At 50.8% G+C, this 26,242-nt stretch overlaps 1 non-coding gene across 1 annotated transcript; it reads left to right on the top strand.

Annotated features, from left to right (window-relative positions):
- The first annotated feature begins 5,267 nt into the window (after positions 1-5,267).
- LOC122446862 lies at positions 5,268-5,374 on the top strand. Its single transcript, XR_006271022.1, has one exon. It is a non-coding gene; the product is annotated as a U6 spliceosomal RNA (small nuclear RNA).
- The last annotated feature ends 20,868 nt before the right edge of the window (positions 5,375-26,242 follow it).

Here is a 26,242-nt window from a genome sequence, read left to right as displayed (position 1 = left end):
CTGGAAGTTCCTCTGCAACCCCAAGTCAATGTGTTTAAAACGAAATAGTGCAACATGTTCCCCATAAGCACACACACATTTTGTGGGTGATAGGATTAAATGTTATATTTTGGACATCTGAATTTTCTAGTTTTTCTTCAATTAACAGCCATAGCCCATATAATGGGTTATGAATATTAAAGCAAGAGAATTCCAGAAAAACATCTACTTCTGCTTCATCGAGTATGCTAAAACCTTTGACAGTGTGGATCACAACAAACTGTGGAAAATTCTGAAAGAAATGGGAATACCAGACCACCTTACCTGCCTCCTGAGAAACCCATATCAGGTCAAGAAGCAACAGTTAGAACTGGACATGGAACAATGGACTGGTTCCAAATTGGGAAAGGAGTACACCAAGGCTGTATATTGTCACCCTGCTTATTTAACTTATATGCAGAGCAAATCATGTGAAATGCCAGGTTGGATGAAGCACAAGCTGGAATCAAGATTGCTGGGAGAAATATCAAAAACCTCAGAAACTCAGATGACACCACCCTTATGGCAGAAAGCAAAGAAGAACTAAAGAGCCTCTTGATGAAAATGAAAGAGGAGAGTGAAAAAGTTGGCTTAAAACTCAACATTCAGAAAACTAAGATCATGGCATCTGGTCCCATCACTTCATGGCAAATAGATGGGGAAACAATGGAAACAGTGACAGACTTTATTTTCTTGAGATGCAAAATCACTGCAGATAGTGACAGCAGCCAAGAAATTAAAAGACTATTGCTCCTTGGAAAAAAATTTATGACAAACCTAGACAGCATATTAAAAAACAGAGACATGACTTTGCCGACAAAGGTCTGTCTAGTCAAAGCTATGGTTTTTCCAGTAGTCATGTATGGATGTGAGAGTTGGACCATAAAGAAAGCTGAGCACCGAAGAACTGATGCTTTTGAACTGTGGCATTGGAGAAGACTCTTGAGAGTCCCTTGGACAGCAAGAAGATCAAACCAGACAATTCTAAAGGAAATCAATCCTGAATATTCATTGGTAGGATTGATGCTGAAGCTGAAACTACAATACTTTGGCCACCTGATGAGAAGAACTGACTCACTGGAAAATATCCTGATGCTGGGAAACATTGAAGGCAGGAGGAGAAGAGGACAACAGAGGATGAGATGGTTGGATGGCATCACTGACTCGATGGACATGAGTTTGAGCAAGCTCTGGGAGTTGGTGATGGACAGGGAAGCCTGGCGTGCTGCAGTCCATGGGGTCACAGAGTCAGACACAACTGTGACTGAACTGAACTGAACCCGTATAATGAGGGGAAACAGCTTTTTTTTAAAAGTTTCAAAGTTGACTTCCCAGACTAAAGTTGAATTCCCAGGTAACTGTGCAAAAAATACTAATTTTGGAGCACAAATAACATTCCTCACACTCTTTCTTCTCTCTTTCTCCCTGAGAGTTTCAGTCTCCATTACAATGAAGAAGGAGGGGAGGGGAGATGAGGTGGGGCTCCTGTTCACTGGTGCAGGGCTGAGCCTCAGCTGGGGACTAGGGGACTTTGTCGTTGTATTTACTCCTCACAATAACTGAGGGGGATAGATATTATTAGGCTCATTTTACAGATGAAAAATGGAGGCCCTAAAATGATAAGCAATCACCTTTCATTATGCAGCTAATGAACAAAGCAAAATTCAAAGCCAAATCTACCCAACCCCAAAGCATGCTCACTTGCACTCTTTCCTCACCTTCCACACACACCCTCTCTCTCTTTAGAAGTACCCCAGAGTTCTTGCTTAAAAATTTCCACCAAATATCCCTGTCCTCTCTGCCTTTTCACATCAAAGGCTTAGTGGCAGAGGCTGGAAGGTGGGTGTCTGAGTACACACTGTATTTGTGTGTGTGCTCAGTGGCTCAATTGTGTCTGACTCTTTGCCACCCCATGGACTGTAGCCTGCCAAGCTCTCTTGTACATGGGATTTCTTAGGCAAGAATACTGGAGTGGGTTGCTATTTCCTCCTCCAGGGGAGCTTCCTGACCTAGGGAACCCACCACGTCTCCTGCATTGGCAGGTTGATTCTTTACCGCTGAGTCACCTGGGAAGCCCTATACACACATTATGTTCCTAACATTTTGCACAACTACACCATAATTGTCCCACCCTAATACCAGTACCACCCTCATTTCTGTCAGAGGAGTCATTTATGTTGTTTAGTCTCTCAATGACTCTGTAGTAAGCACCCTCTAAGTCTCAGAAAGAGAGCCAGACTCTGGAGATTCCATAACGAACAGGGAAATTGTGGTTCTTGTCTTCATGGGGTTTGCACTCTGGCTGGAAAATGCATCACTCACAGTGCATGGGCACTAAGCAGAGAACATCTGTGCACAGAAAAACCAGGGTAGGTTCACCAAGAACCAGTAGTCAAAATGGAGAAATGAAAGGAAAAAGTAGATGGGTATAAGGTTGAAAAGAATTTGCCAGAGCTTGCTCCCATGACTCCATTATTGGCCCTCCTATTCTCTGTTTTTGTCAATGACCTCCAAGCTCATCAGATTATCAGAAGATATAGAATTTGTTAAATGGTAGAGGAAAAAATTAGGGCCTCAAAGACAGCTTGGAATAATGAATCAAACTTAACACAATGTAATTTAAGGGATAAATACAAAGTCTGGATTTGTGTCACAAATTGATCACCCCAGTGCACCGAGACAGTTGGAGTTTGTCAGCGGCTCATGTGAGAACAGGGCTTCCCAGGTGGCACAGTGGTAAAGAATCTGCCTGCCAAGCAGGAGATTCAGATTTGATCTCTGGGTCAGGAAGATCCCCTGGAAAAGGAAATGGCAACTCACTCCAGTATTCTTGCCTGGGAAATCCCACAGACAGAGAAGCCTGGTGGGCTACAAGTCCACGGGGTCACGAAAGGGTCAGACACGACTTAGCGAATAAACATGAGAGAATAACCAGGGAGTTGTTGTTGATGAGCTTAATGTGGGTTCTCAAAGCCACTACTAAATTCAAAGCAACTACTAAAAAGCTAGGACATAGGTGTAGGAGCCCCAACAGGGTCCAGCAGAGGCAGGGAAGACTCCCACTGTCTCAGGGCTCCTCTGAGGGCCCTCCACCCACTAGGAGTCCCAGGCAGACTACAGGTGTCAGTAAAGAGAGGCTGTACCCCTGCATCACCACACATCAGGGCTAACCCCCTGCTCCAGACCCTCATTTACAGAGTTGCCAACTGAGGCCAGAGGAGGGAAAGGGCCCAGTGGGGTCAGCAAGTTTGCAGCAGAACCAGGACAACCCTTGAACTTTCTTGAATGAATGAATGAAGTACATGGATGAATAAGGATAAAGTACATGGAGAGGCAGCATATAAGATCAGGAACATCCATTTCATCTTCTTTGAGGCATCAAGGAGGGATGCCAATGCAGGGAATATGGGTTCAATCCCTGGTCCAAGGGAAGATCCCATAGGCTGCAGAGCAACTAAGCCCGTGCATGGCAACTACTGAGCCCGTGCTCTGAGCACCCAAGCTGCAACTACTGAGCCCAAGTGCTGCAACTACTGAAGTCTGTGTGCCCTAGAGCCTGGCTCCACAAGAGAGGCCACTGTAGTGAGAAGCCCGTGAACTGCAACTACAGAGTAGCCCCGTCTCTGTCACCACTGGAGAAAGCCCACTTGCAGCAACAAAGACCCAGCCCAGCCAAAAATAAAATAAAAGGAGTTAATCAAGGTGATAAGGCTTCCCACTGACTTACCCACAGATTCTTCGTGCTGAATACATGAGTGCACATATATGTGCCCACACTATGCCCCCCAGACTCTGCTTGACCTCCCACAATGCTTTCCACCCTGCCCTAGGCCAGTGCTGGAGGCAAGGGGGAAAGCACTGCTAGCCCTTGCCCAGCTCCCTGGGCTTTCTTTCCTCTTCCCAAGGCCTCTCCTTCAGGAAGTCCTCCTGAGTTGGGGAGGCAGTAGTGTCGGCCTCCCGCCCAGGCAGAGAGCCCTGCCAGCTGTAGAGCCCCTGCTCCAGGCAGTTCTCTTAAACTATCCTAAGGAGGCAGGTGCCTAGAGAAAGCCCCCAGCTTATACCTTTGCGCCCTCTGTCTCCCCATACACTTCTGTGCCTCAGGTCCCTCATCTCTCACCCTCTCCAGGAAGCCATCCTCAGACCTGTGTCATCCTGAGACCCCAGACCCCCAGTTCCCTCTGCTTCCTACTGTGCCCTCCCCTGAGATCCTCTGTCATTATCTCTGGAAAGTGAGGCTTGTGCATCATCATTAATGGGCTAAACAGCAGGGTCAGCGAGGCAGGTAGCAGTAAACGCAGCAATTACGGCCTCGCCTCCATCCGAGCGCCTTCGCTCCCAATCCATCTCCCCTCATCACCAGGCGGTGCTGAGCCGGCCCTGCCTTCATTACATTAATCAGGTTAATTCCAAGTTAGAGCCCACATTCTAATCAAAAGGCAGTCAACAGGGGTGGGGTGCCAGGGGAAGATGGAAGAGCCGTCCTCCCAAGGAATGGGGGTTGACAGGAGGCTCAGGCCTGAGCACCTGACAGCCTGCCTCCAGGGCCCCATCCCTTCCAGAGGCTGCTCCCATTCTCAGTCTGGGCCTAACTCCTGAGACCTCTTTTGCATCTTGGATTCAAGCCAGGGCCGAGACTCTGGATATATAGTCAGAGGCTAGGAAGAGTCTCTTTCCTTATCTCTTTAAACAGGCTGACGAAGCCTTCGTGGACCATTGGCAAGGTTGTACACTGACAACTCTAGAGGGGCACCATATTCATACCGAAGTCTAGGTGAATGACGTCCTTAGAGTTGTGCAATGTACAACCTGTACAACAGTACAGAGCAGCCCAGCAGGCCACCTCCTGAGAAAGGGACTAGGGAAGGTGGAGGATGACGAAGGACTGAGAGTAGAGGCCACAGAGCTAACACTGGAAATCAAACAGTTCATTAAGAGGAAATGGAGATCAGGCTTCCCTGGTGACTCAGTGGTAAAGAATCCACCTGCCAGCGCAGAAGATACGGGGTTCAGCCCCTGATCTGGGAAGATCCCACATGCCCAGGAGCAAGTAAGCCTGTGCGCCACAACTGCTGAGCCTGTGCTCTAGAGCCCGTGCTCAGCAATAAGAGAAGCCACCACAAAGAGAAGCCCATGCATAGCAACTAGAGAGTTGCCCCTGCTTGCCGTAACAAACAGAAAAGCCCAAGTAACAATGAAGACCCATCACAGCCAAAATATAAATAAATAAAAATTATTAAAATAAAAGAAGAGTGCTCGCTTCAGCAGCACATATACTAAAATTGGAATGATACAGAGAAGATTAGCATGCCCCCTGTGCAAGGATGACACGCAAATTCGTGAAGCATTCCATATTTTTCTCAACATCACTCATTATCAGAGAAATGCAAATCAAAACCACAACGAGGTACCATTACACGCCAGTCAGGATGGCTGCTATCCAAAAGTCTACAAGCAATAAATGCTGGAGAGGGTGTGGAGAAAAGGGAACCCTCTTACACTGTTGGTGGGAATGCAAACTAGTACAGCCGCTATGGAAAACAGTGTGGAGATTTCTTAAAAAACTGGAAATAGAACTGCCATATGACCCAGCAATCCCACTGCTGGGCATACACACCAAGGAAACCAGATCTGAAAGAGACACGTGCACCCCAATGTTCATCGCAGCACTGTTTATAATAGCCAGGACATGGAAGCAACCTAGATGCCCATCAGCAGATGAATGGATAAGGAAGCTGTGGTACATATACACCATGGAATATTACTCAGCCATTAAAAAGAATTCATCTGAATCAGTTCTAATGAGACGGATGAAACTGGAGCCCATTAAAAGAGTGAAGTAAGCCAGAAAGATAAAGACCAATACAGTATACTAACGCATATATATGGAATTTAGAAAGATGGTAATGATAACCCTATATGTAAAACAGAAAAGGAGACACAGATGTACAGAACAGACTTTTGGACTCTGTGGGAGAAGGCGAGGGTGGGATGTTTCGAGAGAACAGCATCGAAACATGTATATTACCTAGGGTGAAACAGATCACCAGGCCAGGTTGGATGCATGAGACAAGTGTTCGAGCCTGGTGCACTGGGAAGACCCAGAGGGATCGGGTAGAAAGGGAGGTGGGAGGGGGGATGGGGATGGGGAATACATGTAAATCCATGGCTGATTCATGTCAATGTATGACAAAAACCACTACAATATTGTAAAGTAATTAGCCTCCAACTAATAAAAATAAATGGAAAAAATAAATAAATAAAATAAAAGAAGAGGAAACGAAGATCAACAGACATCTGTCATCAGCAACAACACCATCAACTCCAACTCACTGGCATTTTCCCAAGGTTCTGTCCTCATCCTCTGCTAGGTAACTTCATCTGCTTCCACAGCTTCAAATGGCACTGCGTTGATGGAGAGTCCTTACCCTCACTCTTTCCTGCCCTGCTTCATATTCCATAGATGTAGCTCCACGTGGAAGTTCCTCCAGCTACACAAAGCATGGTTAAAATAGCTCAGAAGTTTCTCGCCCAGATTTACTTCTCTTCCCTTTCTCAGTGAATTCCTCCCTATCTGACCCAAGCTAGAAATCTTGGAATCATTTGAGAGTCCTCCTTCCTGGACCCTTTGTTAGTTTTCTGCTGTGGCTATAACAAATTACCACAAGCTCAGCTTCAAACAATAATATCTTTCAGGTATGGAGGTCAGAAGTCTAAAAGGGGTCTCACTGCATTTAAATCAAGGTGTTGGCAAGGTTGCTTTCCTGCTTGGAGGTTGTAGGGGAGAATCTGTTTCCTTGCCTTTTCCAACTTCTGGAGGCTGTGTACATGAGGTACATTCCTTGGCTAATAGCCCCATTCTCCATCTTCAAAACCAGTAGCATAGCTACTCTCTGACTTTCCTGCTTTCCTTTTCCCTTTCAAAGGCCTTTGTGAGTACACTGGGCCACTTAGATAATCTAAAATAATCTCTTGGACCTAATTATCAACTTTAATTCCTTCTGTAACCTTACTTCTCCCTGCCATGTAACACAACATATTCACCAGTTCTTGGGATTAGGATATGGATATTGAGGAGCCCTTATTCTACCTACCACAAACCCCAAAAGCACTATCTTCAAATCCTATTAATTTTATGCTTCTAAGATGATCCTTCCATCAGTTCCTACCTACATTCTTCATCTCGAATTGTCTGAACATGACAGTCATCTCACTGGTATCTCTATCTCTCACCTCCCTCTCTTTAATCCATCTCCCAAGTAACTGTCAGAATATAGCAGATGCTTTTATTGCTTTGAGCAACTCCTCTCCTCAGCCCACTTCTGATTTCAGTGCAACTTGCCTAAGAAAGGGAACGTGATGGCCCAGAGGGCAACCTTCAACCAATCAGTCAGTATATAAACACTCAGGTTCCTATCCTTTAGAGGGACAATTCTGACATACATTCTACATGACTACTGAGGGGGCCAAGGATTCGGCCCCAGTTGTCCACAATGGCCACCAGCTTTCTTCTCTTTCACCCTTCCCACTCCTCCACTGCTACTCCCTGGGATCATCTCCTGAATAAAGTCTTTGTCTCAAGCTCTGATTTGGAGGAGGAGTCTCTAGATACAGAATGATATATATCAAATGAACATTTGATCAAGTCAACTGCCTATAGGTATAGAATGATATTTATCAAATGAACATTTGATTAAGTTATCTGCTTTACTCAAAACAGTCAAAAACTCCTGCCCTCAGATTAAAGTACTAACCCATCAGCTGCTATTCACAACCCTATATACTCCAACTCACTTCTCCAATCTCATTGTCTTCTATATCCATCCACTCATCCTATATGTCAGTCATACCAGGTTCCATCATGAACTTTCACACCCCTAAGCTTTCACTCATGCTGAGAGCTCTGAGTCCTAAATCCTGCCTCCTGGACACCTCCACATGGATGTCTCATAGCAAAGCTCAAATTCAATGCTTCCAAAACCGAACTCAACTTCTCAATGTTCTCCTCTTTTCTAACTTTCTCTCAAGTTTGTCTGATTCTTCATCATCTTTCCCTGATTCTGTTTCTTCCTCCAGTTTCATACACATGAGTGATCTCCAGGATTTTGCCCTTGACCCTCTTCTTTTCTTGATCTCCATACTTTCCCTGGCTAGTCCCATCTTATTCCTATGGCATTATTGTCTACCCACACATGCTAATGGTTCTTTCCTTTTTGTCTCCAGGCTAGACGTCTCTGCTGAGCTTCCAGACTCGTATCCAGCTGCCTGCTGTATACCTCATCCTGGATATTCAGGTTCATCTCAAACCATAAATATTCAAGACCTTATCTCCCAACTTGCTCTTCCTCTAATATCTCCCATTATGCAATTACCTACTACTAAGATGCTTATAAACTTTCAATACTTTCTGCCCTATCCCTCTCCCCAAATTCTGCCCATTCTATCTAATCTGCTCTTTCTTCCACCTTCCCTCCGACCCTCACAATCTCGCCCCTGGATCTTGCAATGGTTGTTACTAGCTTCCTGACTTCTGGCTCTTGCTTTTGCTAATCCATCCTCTGTCAAAGCCTTTCTAATACACATATCTGGCAGGGTTACTTCCCACTCAGAACCCTATAGGAAAAATCCATCCCTTAATCTGACCCAAAATCCTTCTTGCTCTGGGCTCTGCCCTCCCGGGAAGCCCACCTTCCCTTACACGCCATATACTGTTCCCTCTGGTTGAATGCCCTTCTTACACCACAACTCCATCAATCCCTCCTCCTCTTGGAAACTTCCTTATCTTTTAAGCCACCTCTTCTGGGAGGCCTTCCAGAACAGTGCTCCCAGAGCAAGCCATGCAGCACAATACTACATTTATTTACTCATCCATCTCCTCTGTTGGACTATGAATCCTTGAGGGCAGGGACCTTGTCTTCGTCATCTTTGCCCCACAGCACTGCATATGGCTCTAAGCAGGGATTCACTGAGTGCTTGCTGAAGAAATGAACTAATAGGTGTGCACTTTACAAACAGCAAAATTCTTACCTACGGGCGACACACAGGTAAGCACCATTCGTGGCTACACAGCAGACACAATCATCCGCATGCACACTGTTGTTCTTCATGTACGAGGAGCGTTCAACAGTCTGTCACACACCTCTGCTGTCACTTACCTACAGCCAAGTACCAACATTCACCCGCATTCCTTCCTCCACGTCAACCAAGTTACTCAGAGTCACAAACACTCCCACACGGTCGTGCGCACACAATCACACAGCCACACACACACAGCCACATACACAATTCTAAACACCTCGAGGGCACACTTCATCTCCAATTGTGAGCAAATGCTGTTGGTTTTCATTAATCTGCAGACTCTGTGTTCGCCAGTCTCTCTGGCTCCCCCTCTCCCTCTTCCCCACTCTCTCTCTTTCTGCTCGGAGGCAGGTGAGCGCATCAATTTTCTCCTCGTCTGTGGCAGTTAAATTAAATGGAATCGGCCTGATTGCTGAAAATCAAAGGGAAGGCTGATAAAGCAATTAAATCCCTCTAATTCCTCGTCCTGAAAGGTGCAGCGGCTCTGAAGCTAATTAACTTCATAATGAAAATCCTTCTTTACCCTTTTAGGCTCTTCTCCCCAGGTCTCCTCTCCTCTTCTTCTCCCCTTCTGGGGAGAAGCTGGTTGCCAAGGAAGAGCTGGATCAGCAGCATTAAAAGTCAGAACTCTGAAGAGGTCTCCGGGGGGCTCTTTCCTGTGCTCCCAGATCCATCTCCCTTAACACCCAGCCCCCTTTCTCCCACACCCAGGTGCCTACTCACCACTTACCACTCCTTTGCTATCACCCCTCCAGACCCCGAACAGCACTAGAGCAACACCACTCCACCCTCTAGCGCCTAGCCCCACCTCCAGCACAGCCCTACCTCAACAACCACACTTTCTCTTGCATCCACCCATTCCACCTCTAACACCCAGCCTCTCCTTCAATATTCAGTCCTACTCCCACCAGCCCTACCCCTATACCCAAGCCCACCTCCCCACCAGCCCTACTCAACACCCAGCCCCACCTCCAACCCCAGCCCTATCTCAACATCAGCCCACCTTCAATATGCACAGCCTATAACTTTGAGCACCTGCACTAGTCACTGGGACTATAAACATGAACAAAAAACAAGCCTTACCTTAAAGTATCTCCTTGTAGAGAGTTAGAGACAGACAAGCAAATAGACAAATCACTACAGAGCTAATAAGCTCTTCATAAAGAAGCTTATGACAGGGACCCTCAGAGAGCTCTGAGAGAGAGAAATCTCTCAGTTGGGAGACACTTGAGCTGGGTAACTAAGAGTTAGCTGACCTGGCTGGATGAAAGAGGGAGATGGTGTCAGAGAAAGAGCATGTTCAAGGCTTGGAGGTGGGGGAGAGCAAGGGCTGACCAGAGGTTGGGAGTTAGTTTGGGAAGATAGCCACTGGAGCTTCTGGAGTTGAGTCGGGATAACTGGGCAGAGGCCAGATCAGAAGGGGTTTGGAGTCTCACTGTCTTTCAAACAAAGTCAGGAGCTGAAAGAGGATTGACATGTCAGCTAGAACTGGAGTCTCTTGGGCTTATCTTCCATGACCTGACATGTGGAAGCAGGGCAGACACAGGGAGCCTGCCTGCTTCACACACACGTGTGTGTGTCCATGGGCTCACTGGCAGGGAGCAGGCCAGGAGAGTTGGGGACCACAGGCAACATCCAAGCAAAGCTTATCTAAGAAGAAAACGGAACAAGCGTACTGAATGACCTTCCAGGATTTGAGGGAGACAGAGACCCTGGTTCTGTGGCCACTGCTCTTCCAACCCTGCGATGCTGGCTCTTTCCCCTCTTCTTCCTCTGGGAAGTTCATCCACGCTCATGGCTACAGTGACCACCTCTCCAATGATGGCCGTGAGCCCGACCAGGGAGGAGCACAGCTGGCCTCATCCACCACCACATCCCCAGCCCAATCTATAATATACATTCAGTAAATACTTGATTAATATGTAGAAATGAACAGTGACTTCCAAATTTATACCCCCAAGCTCTAGACCTTTGTATGCCACTATCAACTGAACATTTCTATCTGGTTATTTCCATCTCGCACTCAGCCCCCCCCCCCCGCCACCCTGATCCTGCTCCTCTTCTGAGTTTCCCTTCCTAATGATTGGCACCATCAGCCACACTAGTGACCAAGCCAAGGGCCTGGGCTTCATTCTTGGCTCCTCCCTGTCTCTCACCGCTACCACCACATTGAGCCAGTCTCCTGTCCTGTTCATTCTGCCTTCGCAGTGGTTTCCTCTCCCACTGTAATAACCCAGTCATGACTTCTCATTGTCTCTCTTGCACTGATTTCCTAATTGATCTCCCTGCTTCAAGCCTCAACCACCTCAATCCATCCTCCAGAATAACTGTCCTAACATGGAAAATAGGATGGCAGTCAACTTCTCCCTGCTCTCCAGGGGCCCCTCTATCGAACAAGGGCCAGCCCTCTCAGCCAGCCTGCAGAACCCTTCTTCCCACGGCTATCAAACTTCATGAATTTATGCCAGGGTACCTGGACTCATGCCCCACCCCGGCCTGGAATGCCCTTCTCCAACACCACCCCCAGTTTCCCCATCACCACCCACCGTTCACTTGGTAAAACTCATTTGTTGCGTAAGACTCTTCACAATTTTCTTCAGAGGCTCTGTTTTGTTTTTGTTTTCCTTTGAACTTTCTTGTGCTCCCTCAGCATTCTGCATTGAGCAAGATTATTTTTGAAAAGAGAAAATGTTTTGAGTGCAGCTAAGAGCCCCCTTCTCTATGATTCTCCCCAGCCTTCCACTCCCTACCCATAGAATTTTCAGCCTTCTTTGGCCCTCACTGGGCCCTCTCTCCCAGACCCCCTGGAACACCAGAATCTTGATCTGTTTGCACACCTGTCTCCCTCAAGGCCTCCCTCCTTCAAGGGTCTGTCCCTCAGGTTGGCTGGCATAATGCTTAGCAGATCATATGTGTCCTCTGATTGTTGAGCGAAAGAATGACCAAATGGCCAGAGAAGGAGGTGAGGGTTTGGTTCAACCAAAGCATTCTGTGGGAAGTAAGGGTGTTGGAGGCACTTGATCTCAGAGACAGGAAGAACAGTAAGCTTGCCCCCACCAGCCATAGGGCCCTGTCACAGACCTAAGTACCTGCCATTACTACCAGCCAGGACCCTTGTCTCCTTGCTCTGAAGGGTACTGTGGTAGCAGAATTTCCAAATAGAGAGGACATTCCTGGGGACCTTGACCTCAGCTCCAGCCCAGCCTGATCACCACTTTTAGAAACCCCCAAAGGCAGTAGCCAGAGGTACAAGGAGAGGAAAGCAGTGGGCAGATAGGAGCAGGATGTGGAAGAAAGGCAGAGACAGGGAAAGTGGCAGAGGGAGGGTGGTCCTTATGAAGGCACAAAGAGGGGGAGCGGCAAAGAGAGACGGCAGTAGAGACACAGGATGGGCAGAGGGGCAGCAAGACCCCAAGTGCAGCCCAGGAGCCTCTGGGCTCTCATCGATAAGGCTGGAGTTGGGGGACAGGATCCCAGGGATGGGGGAGAAGACAGCAGGCTCCCAACTCCCTTGCAGATGCCCCCTTATCTTAAGTAGATTCCCCACCCCCATTCCTGAGCCAACAGGCTGGCGGGCCGCACACAGCAGGGGGCAGATGAGGCTGCAACGTGAGTGATGGGCGCGGATTTGGACCCAGATTCGAGGTGCTTGGGGGGCCTGGCACAGTTCCGAGACTGGGAGGGGGTAGACTGGGCGAATGTGGGGCTGACCAGCCATCGGTCTGGGGAAGTGCCTAGTTCTCATCTCTGAGTGCTAACTGGGGTCCAGGTGACCAAGGACTCAAGAGGGGCACTCCCGGCAGGTACCTGATTTCTGTGTGCAGAGAGTGCAAGGCGGGTCCCCTGAAGGGGCAGTCACAGTGAAGCAGGGAGTAGGAGTAGCCACACACACACACACACACACACACACACACACACTCCCACTCCCAGCATTCCCTAGCCCAGTATTCACACTCAGAGCCAAGCACTGCAAGGTGTCTGGATGGACAAAGTCATCAACACTGTTTGAGTGCCTATTACATGACACAGCCCCTCTGAACCATTCACACAGTCACACTCCACACAACTCTCAACCCCACAGATCAATGCCACACCCACACTCATCCCCCTACCATCACCCACCATCCCTCCCATGCACCCTCAAGCACTCACAGGTCCACAGATCACAAGCCCCAGGCTGACCTAAAGTGTCATACCCCCACTCATTGTCACATACCCTATCACAGACGGCCACCAACACTCACTCAACCCCTCCCAGTGGCTCCGGGAGCAAACCAAGCATTCCACACAGACATAATTCATCACACAAGGGATCTCACCACTGCCCAGGCCCCTCACTCATACCCATAAGTGGGTGGGCACATATGCACTCACATATATGCACACATGCAGATTACTCAGTTTGGCAAAAGCAACGGGAATATCCCCAGAGATTGGGAGCTGGATGTCTGGGTCTCAGTTTTGAAAAGAAAAGACAGTCACAGGCTCCCAGGCTCATGGAGGCAGATCTGTGGCCATCACCCTAGAGAGTCCAGTGAGGTCACTCATGGGGCCTGGATCCCTTGCGGCCAGTCCCATCCATCCCTGCTGACTCAGGGCTGACCCACCCTGTCTCCAGACAGCCTCCCCTGCCCAGCCAGGGTCCGGCCCTCTCCAGTCCCTACAGTCACCCCCTCCCTGGCCCCCCTCCTGTCAGCTCATTCTCTTTCCATCTGCATCCCTTCTCCTCCCCCCTTCCCACCCCCCCATCTCCGCCCCCCCAGCCTCGGTGATAAAAGAGCCAGATTGGAGCGGGTGCCACGCAGCTTCATTCCCCACCATATGGGCCCAAAAGCCAAATCGTCAGCTAAGCGATTAAATCAAGTATGTCGAACAAAATGTTATGAACTGACATTATGGGTATATAATTTTATGCCATTTGTTGCCATCTGTTTATCTAAACAGCCCCCGTTCCACACAGACATACAGACTCACACCTTCCCTCCTACCCCCTCCACCCATCAGGATTCCCCCCCACCAATCTGAGCCAAGGGTCAGGGACAAGAAGGCATGTGCCTGGAAGTTGAAAAGCTGGGGACTCCGGGGTTCTTGCGGGAGAGTAAGGGTCAGGACCACCCACCCACTGGCCTGGGAAGGGGCAAGGCCCTTGAGAAACAAGAGGTGAGGCAGTCAAGAGTCCTGGGCATAAAGAGTGTGGTTGGGTCCCTGGTACAGAAACCATGGACCAGGGCCAGGGGAGCCTCATTGGCAAGCCTCCAGTCTGGCACGTGGCACATGTGAGTGAGCGTGTGAGCAGGGGAGGGCATGCAAGCAGCTGTGCACATCAGCGGCCGTGGGAGCTTCCTCTCCCTCTGCCCCCTGTCTTCCCGGGGTCCTGAGGCTCTCAGAGCCTTGTGGAGAGGGCTGCCTCCTCTTGGGACCAAAGTCACAGACCAGGGTTCCAGAGGCTTAGATGAGTTATTCATGTCTCCTCCTTAGCAGAAGGCCACAGGGCAGGTGCCCCATCAAGTCCAGAGGCTGGGGAGCCTCCCTCCTCATACCCCTCCAGCCCCAAACAGCTTCAGAGCCTGGGTGGTTGTTTAATCGCTAAGTCGTGTCCAACTCTTGTGACCCATGGACTGTAGCCTGCCAGGCTGGGATGGCCCCTTAATACCAGGCCTGTGGCCTCTGTGAGGAACCCTCCTACCCTCTTCTGCCTTCCTGTGGCCAGACCCTTGTCTATGGCCCTCCCTTATCCAGCACTTCTGCTCACCTCTGACTCAGTGTTCTGTTTGTCTCTCTCAACTTCTGGGTTAGTTTTTGTCTCTCTGATCTCTCAGTCTCTTCCGTCTGCCTCTGGCTCTGTTTTGGCCTCTGACCCTCCTGGAAGTACAAGTTTGAGCCTCAGTGATGTCCACCCAGATGGGTGGTGGCTCCACAGAGGGGTACAGGCCAGAGGGAGGGTGAGAAGCTGGACACAGACAAAGCAGGTCAAAACATTAGACCCCAGGAACTCCCATGGGGGACAGTTGGGTGATCCTGGGGCATTGAAAGCCTCGTGGCAGTTCAAGGAACTGGAAAAGAGAGTGGCCTGAAGGTCATAAAGTGTGAGGAAGGTGAGGGAAGCCTCATGTTCCCTTTGAGGCTGAGCTGGTAAAAGAAGGGAGGACCCACTGAAACCTTTGTGGGACAGAGGGTGGGAACCTCTCCCAGGGATTATTCAAACACTATCTTAAACACGTGCTCACATGCACATGGAGGCAGGTCCCATCCTCGGCTGCTCACAGACGCACATGCCCCCGCCCCACACACACACACAAACCGGGTCATGAAGACACTTCCTATATACACATCTCAAGGTCATTCTCACACAGGCCCTGGAAACCAGGATCAGGGTTGCCACTAAAACAGTAACTCCGTGGCCACTGAGTCCCAAGCCAGGCATTCCAAGGCCTGGCCTCTTTCAGCAGGTGTGTACACGAGGGGTACCCTGGGCCTGGGCTCGCCATCCACTGCATCCACACTGCATCCTGAAGCCTCCTGGAGCTCTCCAGGTCCCTGACCCTCTTGCAGGAGGAGAAGAGCCCAGGTGAGCAAAAGAAACCCAAGCCCCAGAGCAATAAACAGCCAAAAAGACTGAGAAGACTGAGGCTGAGACAGAGACTGGGAGATAAGAAGACGAGGTCACAGAGAGAGAGGCAGAGACTCCGGTCAAAGAACAGAGAGAGAAAGACAAAGAGAAGAGCGAGCCCTGAAGACCCACCCGGAGAGCGCGGGACAGCCGGGAGAGCGAGGGGACGCTGCGGGCGGGCGGCGGGAGGGGGCGCCCAGGACGCGGAGAGCCGCGGAGGCGCGGGCGGCGGCTGCTGAGGATGGAAAAGCTCATTTTGCTGGTAATTTACTCTCCTGCTTTTGGGCCGCTCCGCCTGCCGCTGCCGCCCGCCCGGGCTGCCTGTTCCAATATTAGATATAAACAAGTAAACTGTGTAATGGATCACATTAAGCAGGCCTTGCGTCTTGAGGCAGGATTTAATTTGCATGGCAGATTAGCTTGTCTTCCCAGCAAGGCACCCCGGGGCACCCCGAGCTGTAATAGGATCCCGCCTCTTAGAGCCCATTAAGGCAATTGAGAGCGCCTCCTAATCCCCCTCCCCGCCCAGCACCAGAATCCCCTCCTGCCAGACCGCAGGGACTTGTGTTGGCTGGACCCCCACCTTCCAATTTCCTGCTCTGGCCCCACCTCGCCCTTACAGCCGCAACCCCAAATCCCAGGGTGGCCTCTCTTTCCCAAGTCTTGCCTTAGCATCTAACCTCAGACTTGCCCTCTGCACATCCCCAACTCTGCTTCAGAGCCCCCCAACGGCCCTGAACCCACTTTTCATCATTCCCCCAAAGTCTCCCCAAGTCCAGGCCAATGGTCTGACCCCAACTTTCTCTATTCCCCAGATGACTCCCCCAAACTCTCCACTGACCAGTCCAGCTTCTTGCCTGATATCAGAGATTAGACTATGTTCCATCCCTTTCTTCAATTTTTCATGTAACAGCTATTCATCAAGCTTCCTGTGTCCTTAACGATATTGTTGCCAGGATGGGAATCAGTGCAGGACCCAGAATCTGTGAAGATCACTGTTCAAGTCATAATTTGGTTTCCCACTGAGGGTGAGGCAAGTGGTTACAATGACCCCTATTCGTGGGGTGCTTTAAAAATTTTATGTGTTATGCCCATCAGGTCATTAATCCTCATAGGAGCCCTTTTAAATCAGCCTAATTTTAAGATGAGGAAACTGAGGCTCAGGAGGAGAAATGACTTGCCCACACAGCTCATAGGTACCAGTCCCAGGACTCAATACAGGTCTTCCTGACCCCTAGTTCAGCGGCCTTGCTGATCTACCACAGTGCTGGGGTCGGCACTGGGTCAAGAGGGTCAGGGCAGTCTCAGGATTAAGAACCACAGCAGGATGTGTATCAGGGTTAAGATAGCCATGAATTTCCATCCTCTGTCCCACCTCTGGACCAAGGCGGGTGAACCCCATGCCCCAGCTCAATTTTCCCTCTCGTTTAACAGAAGGTGTTCCTGCAGCGGCGTCTTCCCAGGTGGCACTGGTGGTAGAGAACCCGCCGGCAGGAGGCATAGGAAACATGAGTTCGGTCCCTGGGTCAGGAAGATCCCCTGGAGGAGGGCATGGCAACCCACTCCAGTATTCTTGCCTGGAGAATCCCAGGGCCAGAGAAGCCTGGTGGGCTACAGTCCATAGAGTCGCACAGAGTCGGACACGACTAAGTGACTTAGCACACATACATGCATGCTCCTGCAGCAGACCTACTGGATGCTTATTAAGAGGACAGAACAACCAAAGGCTAATGGTATGAGAAAGTAGAGAAATTAGGGTTAGACAGAGAGAAGGATTTTCAGTCTGTGGCACATTGTTTGGGTTCCCTTAGCATTGGAGAGCCCCTGAGCTGAGTCCTGCTGGGCTGGGGAGGAGGGCTATGGAGCCCACTAGCAGGGCGATGGGGCCGAGGTGGGTGGGTATGGGGCCAGGCTGGTGGAGAAGGGTCAGTTCAGCACTGCTCAGCTCACAAAGGGTCCTTGTTGTGGGTAATGGGACTCCCCTGGCAGCTTTATTTGCTGTCAGTGGCTTTTATTAAAGTCTCCAGTTTCAGACCCTCCAACCTCCAGCCATTGTGTGTGCTCCCCCAGGGCCCTGCCCCCAGCCCCTGGCTAGGTTGACTCTGAAAGCCCCCTTGCCCCATCTCCTGGGCCCCAGGGCCCCTAGCCTCCCACCTGCACCTCCCAGCGAGAGGGCAGAGAGGCTATGCGCTCAAGTGGGGACTGTCTCGGCCTTGGCCCTGGGCACCCAAACAGTCCCTAACCTCCCAGGTGTTATGACGGTTGCCAGGGGGTAGGGCTGTGAGTCAGCCTGGGCAGAATCCGTACAGGGTGGCATACACGCGGCACATATATGTGCACTCGGGTGTGTCCTGGAGGGGTGTGCACCCATCTGTTCCTTTAGCCCGTCTCTCTGCGCACTTCACACACACACAGACGCTCTAGGAATGTGTCCTGTTTAGCGACTGAGATGGGAGGAGGCTGCAGTCTGATTTCGTAAGCAGTCAGGGACATCCAGTGCCCTGATCAGATACCTTGTCACACTTGGGGTTGGGAGGATGGGGTAGTATCTCCCGGCCCAGATTGTCACCTGGGGTATTGCTTCCCCACTCCCTTCTCTCCTTCTGTGCAGGGGAGAGTGTTTGCCAGTGGAAGGAAGCGGGCAGACAGAGCCAGGCTGAGCCTTGACCCTGGATGGTGAGGAGACTCTCAGACACACTGACACCAGCATGGAGCTGAACCTCACTTCACCCCGATCCAGACTCTTCCTTTGCTCCCCAGAGCCCCAGCTGTGAACTCACAGCTCAGAACCCAAGCAGCTGAGGCCTGGTCCCCACATACTTCCTTCCCAGAGAACACATCTGGGCTTGGGGCATGAAAGACCCAGGCCAGGCCCTTCAGGATGACCCCCCACAGGCAGAAATCTGGAGTAAAAATGAGCACTGATCTCAGGAAATCCTCTCTGAGCAGGGAGAAGCAGAAGAGTAGAGAAGGAGACCAGAGGGCCAGGAGGAGGGCCAGAGAAGCCTCAAATCACACACCTGGGCTTCCGTCCCATGCCCCACCCCACCTCTTGTGGAGGGAGGGAAGAGGTGGTGATTTCTCTCCATTACGCATGAATGCGAGGTTGGCATAGTGCTAAGCCAAGTGACCGTGTCCAGGAGCAAAGGGGCATCATGGGCCATGGGAGTCTGTTTGGATGTGGGTGTGCATGAATGTTGGGTTCAATATTAGGAATCAGGCAGGATACTAATCTGTGTGTGTGTGTCTTTCCTGGGGGTGTGTACACAGGGGTGGGGTGGGGGCGATGCAGCTCAGTGGGTTTATGGAAGAAGAAAGCGTCTGTCTGAAAGTGACAAGTACAAGTACTTGTTATGGGATGCTTGTCCTGTGTATGTTTGCATGTATAAGAGAGAGGGAGATCCAGGGGGTTCACAGCCCTCCCCGGGGTCTTCTGAGCTCCTGGCTGGGCCTGTGCCAGGCCATTTGGGGAGCACCCGTGCTTTATGGTGCGCGGGTGAAAAATGGAAATGCTAATAAGTAGTCGTTAAGTTGTCTTGCAAAAATGTTAAATGATAAATTGGGTAATGTTATTGTTGAAATGAAATATGTAAAATAAATGAGTTATTTATTTCTAATAAATATTTTGTTTACGATATATTTGTAGGGGTGTTAATTATTTTCCCCCTCAATCGGGGCAACGTATAAATTCTAATAAAGTGCAGACCGTGGTGAAGGCAGCAGTGGTGGTGGCGGCTCCTCCGGGCCGGCCAGCTGTAGGACCTCGGATGCAGTGATGGATGCTCGAGTCACAAGCGATTGTTCTCGCTGCTATCGCAGGCTCCCCAGTGTGGCCAGTTTTCTTTCTTAAAAAAAAAAAAGAAAAGAAAAGAGAGAGTTGAGGAAGAAAACATATAGGCCAGGGTCTCCATGATGAGATGATTAAACACCCCCAGGCCAGGGCTTGCTCCTTCACTAGCTGCAAGGCCCGGGGCATGCACGTCACTGCTGGAGCCAGCTTCGAGAAGGAGAAATAAATACGTAAGCAAACCAAGGGCGAAGAAATGATATCCCCCAGACTCATCAGCAGCCCTGAGCACTCACCCCAGGTGAGGCATCCTCAACCATCCCTACTATCCCCCTCCTAGATGGGGGTCCCCAGGAAGGCAGGTGCCCCCCATTTCCTATCATTTCCACCCCTACCACAACAAAACTTCCTCCTTCCCCCGTCAAGGGAAGGCCCCTGTGCCCCCCTACCCTGCCTCTTCTCTCTCTGGTTCTTCCCCACCCCTTCCTGCAGGGACCTCCTGGACTATTGAGGACCTCTCCAGGGAAGCCTCAGCTGAGCCCCCTGGGGATTCATCAGACCAGAAACTCAGAGAGGCTCTGGCCGGCCCCTGAGGCTTGATGGGAGGAGGTGGGTAGTTCCACTTCAGAACAGGCTGCCTCCCCCTGGGGCTTTATCTCTCTGTGGGCAATAAAACTGCTGAGGCAGGACGGCCTGGTGGGCAGGGACAGGGGCATGGGCACGGGACGCAGGGCGTTCTGTCCCTGCCTCAGGCGCCATCCACCCCTCCCTGTAACCCCCTCCCCCAGCCCCTGAGCCAAGCTGGGCTCCAAGTTCTCACCTCAGGACTCTAGACCAACCTCCAGCCAGGGATCTCAAGCACTTAGCTCACCCTTCCTCAGGGTGGGGGGTGGGATTCTGCCTTGTAGGGGGTTGCACCCCACAAGGAAGCTGGGATTGCACAAATTCAGGGAGTTCCTGCAAGCCCTTCAAAGTTGAGGAGGGGAGTCATAGCTTGAGGTAAGGCCTTCCAAGCTGGGGTCTCCCAAAGTCTGCCCCAAAGGGGTGCCCGTACCTATTCCAGCTGCTTACCACCGCCCATCACCCCAAGCTAAACCACTGGGAAGTGCCTCACAAGCACAAGTGTAGCATGTGTGTGTGTGTGTGTGTGTGTGCACGCACACATGCACATATACCAATGTGTGTGCAAGAGCAGCAAGCCAGGCTTGTTGTAGGATGGTAAGGCCTTCAAGATGGGACTAAGAGGAAGGTAAATAATAGATGAAACCAGAGGGAAGGATGGGGAGTGTGGGATTAGCAGATGTAAACTATTATATATAGTAGGAATAAACAGCAAGGTCCTACTGTATAGCACAGGGAACTACCTTCAATATCCTCTGGTAAACCATAATGGAAAAGAATATTTTAAAAATAATGTCTGTATATGTAGGGCTTCCCTTGTGGCTCAGCTGGTAAAGAATCTGCCTGCAATGCAGGAGACCTGGGTTTGATCTCTGGGTATAGCACAGGGAACTACCTTCAATATTCTGTGATAAAACATAATGGAAAAGAATTTTTTTAATGTCTATGTATGTATAACTGAGTCACTTTGCTGTATGGCAGATATTCGTACAACTGTAAATCAACTACACTTCAATAAAAATAAAATAATAGAAGGAACCAACAGACACACGGGGCATATTTACCACTTGCACGCATGCCCACACTGACCCATGTGTAGATCGTGGCCTGGCATTCAAGATTACACACAGCATGTCTAGGTGCAAAGCCCAATCCCACACAGTCAGTCACGGAAACACACATGCCTCACAACTACACTTGCAGAAGAGTTTGACACATGGCCCTGAACAGACCAAAAGGGACATGAAATCATCACCCATCTGTGGGGCTTTGATTAGGTGGAGGGAGGGGGTGTATCAACTCTGGAGGGAGGGCGCCCCCTGCTGGACAGAACAGCTGTAACTACCCCCTGGTCAAGCCTTCCAAGCCTGCCCCAACCCTTCCCCTTCCCAGGCCCCTAACCAAGACACCCCCAGAGCTCGCACTTGTCCACCACACTCTGTATAAGCCCCCAGCCGAGCTGCATGACTCTGGGTTCTTTTCAAAATGTGTAAAATCTTTGATCATCATTTGTTTAAACTGTATAAATAATCCACACGGTTTTAATAGGATTTTTCTATGAGTCGGCAACAAAGCATGAAATGTGATATTTTCACCATGAGTAGTTGGGAAATTAGTCACCTCTGTCCATGGCTCTCTGCTGGCTGGAGACCCCCATTCTGTCTGCTCCCTCCCTCCCCTCTACTTCACACCATCCTGGATCCTTCAAATGGTACCCCTGCAGCTCCCACCTTCTGAGAGGTAGTGGGGGGATTCTCTGGCTTTGCTCTGAGGAGCCCAAGCTGGTCTTCTCTGGGTCTGAGAGCGAAGACCAGGCTGCCCCGGGTCCCTGTTTCCCAGACTCCTCATCTGAGTCAGGGTCTTTCACTCTCTAAGTCCCACTGAGAGATCCAGTGCAGGTTGGGGTAGTGCTTCAGGATGGGCAGTGCATTTAGGGAATTATCTGGGGCAGGTGGCAGCGTGGTGCAGCGAGTTGGGGTCATTTGCCACTTCTTCCAGTCTCCCAAAAAGGTTTCCACACTTTCCAATTCCTTAGGCTGTTACACACTCACAGAGGCATAACCCAGGCACATTCTCCAAGGGCTGGGCCTGTCTCCTGAGGCTGACAAGCTGCCCACCCCATCTGGGAGCAGATGACTCCTCTCTCCGACTTAGAGAGGAGCCACCATCAGTGACAAGGAAAGGGCAGAGATGTGTAGAAGCAGGAAATGGGGTGTCAGGAGCTTCAGGGGTGGCGAAACGGGAACCAGAGACAAGGAATCAGAGATCGGACCAGGACGGCAGGGATGCAGATGAGGTGGAGAGGGCACAGACTGCCCTGAGGGCAAGAGGGCCTTTCAGTCCCACTTCCCTATGACTCCGAACCCCAGGCCCCACTACAAGCAGCCCTCCTCTGCCTCTGAGCCCTGTCGGGAGAAGCCAGCAGCCAACAGAGTGACAGAGGGCCCACAGAGCAGACAGGCCCTGAGCCACCCGGCCAGGCTTTGGGCCTCCCAGGTCTCAGGCCATAGCCTGGTAGGGCTCAGCCTCGGAGTTGGCACAGCGAGGGGCCGGGGGTTGGGGGCGGGGGGTCCCTCCCGTACTGCACCACAGTCCACGTGCTCCAGGCCCATAGCCCCCTTCCTTTCTGCCCCCTGCCCCTGGCCCGAGATGAATAAAACTCAGGGGGTGGAGGGAGCTATTCATGGAACCAGAGAATGTGTGAGCTGCCCAGCAGCCCCCTCTCATTAGGGGACCCCCGTCAGGTGGCGCTCATTAACTTCAAGTTGTCTCTTGTTTTAAACCTCGGGTGAGGGGGGCAGGGTGGAGGGGCACATTGTCTGGCCGCTGCCCCAGAGAGATTAGGCGCCCAGGGGGAGGGGGCAAGCAAAAGCCCTTTAATTAGTTACTTTCAAAGATTCCCTGTCCTCTTTCTCTCGGGTCCTCCTCCTGCCCCCGGCTGGGCCCAGCTTCGAGGGGGGCGGTCTTTTCTGCTCCGCAGAGCCGCCTGGTCACTCAGCTTAAATCCGCAGTCTTTGTTCCAGCCTGGACAATGGGCCCAGCACATCAGCCACGGGGGCCACGGAAGGAGCTGGCCCTTGTTCTATTAGCCTGGAGCCAGCTGAGAGGGGTGCACCCCGGGCATGGGGTATAGCCAGGGGCCTCCAACAAGGGACTGGGCACCACAGATCCTTTCTAGGCTGAGAGGAAAAGGGGAGACATGCAAACTTACATTCACCCCAACCTCAAGACCTAGCTCCAGCAAAGGCAAAAAGAAGGACAAACCTCATGTCAGGGTCTCGTTGTCCTAGGAAATTTCTAGGAGGGATACCTGGAACCTAGCTCAATGATGGCGCTTTCCCTTCCTGATGGCTGAAAGAACATGGTCTTTCATGAGGCAGACAGATCTGGGTCCCAATCTTGTCCCTGCTACTTGTTAACAAGTGATAACTCTCAACTGTCACTTTTCCTCATCTTTAAAATGGGGGGAATAAAGCCTGCCCCTTAGGTTGTGAAGATTAAATGATTTACATGTGTAAAGTGCCCAGCATCATGGCTGGAACACAGTCAGCCCTCAATATGGTTCCTTGTGGGGTTTCCACAACCAGAGCCTGATCACAGCCTCCACCACTAGGTTGCAGGCACGTGGGCTAAGTGCTGGTATTCACACTTGGGGAAATACTTGGAAACTGGTGAGTACACAGAAATGAGGAGAAAGGAGGAGTCCACGTTGGGGTTGATGGGTTTGGGGAGGCCCTCCTACAGAGAGGGGTAAACCGGAACAGCAGGAGAAGGAGAGCATGGGCTAACCCTGGGGGGGGCGGGGTACTTAGCAGATCCTGGGGGGTGGTCGGGTTGAGAGGCTGGGTTACAGGAAGAGGTGGTGATTTGCCTGGGTCAGCAGATTAATGGCACTAACGAAGTTTCCAAGAGCATAGGGAGTTGGGGGGTCGGGGGCGCCCATGTGGAAAGGCACATGACTGGGGATTGATCAGGCTGAAGATGAAACAGAGAAAGCTTCCCGGGGCAGCAGAGGTAGGAAACGCCAAAACCAATTACTCCCCAAGACCTCCGGCCTCCAGATCTCTCCCCCCAGGGAGGAGGGAAGGGGCTGTGACCTCTCTCTGTGGGTGCGTGCACTCCAGGCGCGCGCACGCGCACACACACACACAAACACACAGAGGCTGCTCACATGGGTAGGTGTGTGCCCCGGGGAAGGCCCACGGGTGCGAGTGAGTAGATCCAGGATACCATCCTGATTCTCTGTTGGTCTGTGAGCTCGCCTCCCCACAGATGTCCCTACATCTAACCTAAGTGTTCCCACATGGCAAGAGCATGTGTCACCAGGAAGAGTCAGGGCCCATGTATGGCAACAGAATTGAGGGGGCACTGAGGATCCACTTCATTCCGTTTTGGCCTTAAATGCCACCTCCACAAATTTGCTGATTTAGGCTCAACCCTAGCTGCCAATAGAGGCAACCTTAGCTTACTGTTTAGGTGGCTAATTCCCCATGCAGATCATTGACAACTTAGCCCCTAGTTAGTGGGAACGTACCCCACTTAGGACAAACCCACCTTTTCGGAAATAATCAATTACACCCCAGGTCCCTTTCAACAGCCCCTGATGTTTGTTGAATGAATAAGTGTGGCAGATCTGGCAGCCCTCGACAGCTTAAAGAATTCACAAAGGATATCAAAGAACTAGATCAAAGGGCAAGCAAACATCTCTTATAGGACCTAGAGAAGCCCTTAGTTAAAAATCAACAGTTAAGAGGTGATTAGATGTAAGATAAGGGCCCTTCAAACTCCTAACACTAACCCAATAGTTGTCCACTTTGGGACCTTTAAGGGAGATGGAGGTGAGGGAGGGAGAGCAGGAAGCAGAGGGGCCTGGATTTAGCTCTTGCAGTGGATGGACAGCTCCCTTCCAAGCAGTGTGTATTGTGTAGTGTTTGCACTTCCAGATTCAGGACAGAGTTTGTGTTTCATGCCATATGTTGAGTATTGTTATTATACTTATTAGCAATTACATTTTATCATAAAATCACTTTGCCTTTGAATATGTGAGTAAAAAATCTGACTGTTCTTAGAGTAAGTTTTATCTAACGTATTCCTCCTGGAAATTACTTCCAATTTTATAATACAAGCTAACAGGCAAACAGGATGAGAACCCCTGACATTTTCACGCACCTAACCATTAAGGAAGCTGCCACCAACCCACCCACCGCATTCTGGATCCGGATGGTTGGAGGGATAGGAAGTCATGCCCCAAGGGTACTGTGCAGAAAGTCTATGCCCTCAGCCCAGGCCCCTCCTCCAACCTCGAACCCAGTGACCACTTCACCTAGGCTACCACTGGGGTGCCTCCCCCTTCTGCATGCCCCCCATCCCCACCCTGTGCCCCTGCTGTAATATCTACGAGGGAGACCGGTTCCTCTTGGGGCTTGCAAGCTTTTGTTAGCGTTATGTGAGCTGCTAGTGACAAGGGCCCTGAAACCCAACTCGACCAAACTCATAAAAGGGGTCACTGTCTCTTTAATTAAAGTTCCCTGTTTGGAGGTTAAAGACAAACCCGTTTGAAGGTGCAGGTGTGTGGGGGGGGGTGCGGGGGAGCCGGGTGGAGGGGGCTGGAGGGAAATGGAATTCTATCCTTGGAGGGAAGCAGGGAGGGGCCTCATGAGGGCCAGACTGGCTGACCACGGAAAGTCTGATGGCGGGGGCCTGGAGGTTCCCAGTGCGGTGAGGGTCACAAGGGGAGAAACTAGGCTGGAACAGGAGGCCGGGGGGCCAGTGCAGTCAGCTCTGACTGCCCTGCAAGCACGCCCGGCACATACTGCCTGCCCTCAGCTCCCCACCTCCATTATGCCTGCTGACCACTCCCCTTGTCCACTCTCCAATTCCTCCTTTTCCACCCCAAAAGTTCTCTGTTAAAAGAGGGCCCAGGGCCTAATCCCATCTCCGCACAGAAGCGACTTCATCACAGTTTAACATAAAAAGATCAGCTGGTATCGACCCGTAATTTGGACCCACGCCATGCTATTGGCAGGAAGACAGAATAAGTTAGGGTGGCCATGTTTCAAAAATTCTCTGTGTGCACTCAATCACGGCCCAGGGAAGGCGGGCGGGTGCGTAATAACCCAGCCGCGCTCTCC

The sequence above is a fragment of the Cervus canadensis genome, chromosome 8, assembly GCF_019320065.1.
Source record: "Cervus canadensis isolate Bull #8, Minnesota chromosome 8, ASM1932006v1, whole genome shotgun sequence".
Lineage (NCBI taxonomy): Eukaryota > Metazoa > Chordata > Mammalia > Artiodactyla > Cervidae > Cervus > Cervus canadensis.
The sequence above is the reverse complement of the archived record's forward strand: the minus strand, read 5'-3'. Positions and strand labels throughout refer to the sequence as shown.